Here is a 1,405-nt window from a genome sequence, read left to right on the forward strand (position 1 = left end):
ACTTTCCTGTGACGTGCATGCAGCGCGTGCGCATGCACGCACCAGGATCAAGACGGGAGTCCCCCGCCAGGAAGGTAGGTACCACTTGGCAACCCTAGCACAAGGTCCATCAAGGTAAGTATTGTCTACTCAGACTGGCAGCCGCTCTCAAGGTTATCAGGCAGAGGTCCTTCCCATCAGCTGCTGCCCAGTCCTTTTAACTGGAAATGCCAGGGATTGAACCTGGGCCCTTTCGCATGCCAAGCAGATGCTCTACCACTAGCATTATGGACCATGAAGAATTACATTATGACCCCACTGACTGTGTACTCCCTCAGAGTCTCTGGTGATCTTAGGGGTGGCAGTAGCAACTGTGGATTTCATACATGAAGCTGCCTTCTACTAAGTCAGAGCACTGGTCTATCATAGACAGTGTCGTCCACTTTGGCTGGCAGTGGTTCTCCAGGGTCTCAGGCAGAGATTATTCCCGTCACCTCCTACCTCAGTGATGGCAAAACCTTTAGAGACCGAGTGCCCAAACTGCAACCCAAAACCCACTTATTTATCACAAAGTGCCAAGACAGCAATTTAACCTAAATACTGAGGTTAGAAAAAACAACTCATACATTAAGTTAAGATGTTCCAAACAAAGTAAGGAAAGCAATCCCAAATTCTTTCACTTACTTAAAATTATTTGGCAGAGTATTTGACACTTTAATGATGGTCTGGGCCTGGCTGGGGCGATGGCACACGTGCCCACTGAGAGGGCACTGAGTGCCACCTCTGGCACCCGTGCCATAGGTTCGCCACCACTGTCCTACCCAATCCTTTTTACTGGAGATGCCGGGGATTGAACCTGGGACCTTCCGCACACAAGGCAGATGCTCTACCACTGAGCCACAACCCCTTCTCTTAAATTGTAACATTACATAGGGAGGGAACTGGCCCCATACCGGCTGTTGCCTCCCCCCCCACACACACACAATGGCTTTTTTACTTTCTTTTCCCCCAGTGACTTTCTAGCCATGCTAGCGTGCTCCTAAATTTATTGCAAATACTGTAATTTGCAGTAAATTTTATATGGGGAATTATGATGAGGAAATGAAACTCAGCAGCAGCCATGTAGAAAATCCTCCTCTGAAAACCCATTGCTCCTACTGAGCAGTAAAACTGGCTGCTGCAGAAAGACTTCTCAGCAATAAGGAAGAGAGTGAGAAAACAACACCCCCCCAGAATGCGGACTGGCCAGTAAATTCCAGGCGGGGCTCAACTAACAGAAGACCACACACACATACACAATTTGCTAATTCTCGAATTTTTGGCAAGGCTGTGCTGCAGTCTCATCCCTGACTTTGCCTTGTCAATTTCCTTTTTGCTGAGGTTTCCCAGTATTAGTAGTTAGTTATGGTTCAAAGCTGTTTCGCTG

General features: G+C 47.8%; 1 non-coding gene across 1 annotated transcript; it reads right to left on the minus strand.

Annotated features, from left to right (window-relative positions):
- Positions 1-814: 814 nt before the first annotated feature.
- TRNAT-UGU lies at positions 815-886 on the minus strand. Its single transcript has one exon. It is a non-coding gene; the product is annotated as a tRNA-Thr (tRNA).
- Positions 887-1,405: the final 519 nt, after the last annotated feature.

This window comes from Gekko japonicus, unplaced genomic scaffold, assembly GCF_001447785.1.
Source record: "Gekko japonicus isolate JY-2015 unplaced genomic scaffold, Gekko_japonicus_V1.1 scaffold25357, whole genome shotgun sequence".
Taxonomy (NCBI): domain Eukaryota; kingdom Metazoa; phylum Chordata; class Lepidosauria; order Squamata; family Gekkonidae; genus Gekko; species Gekko japonicus.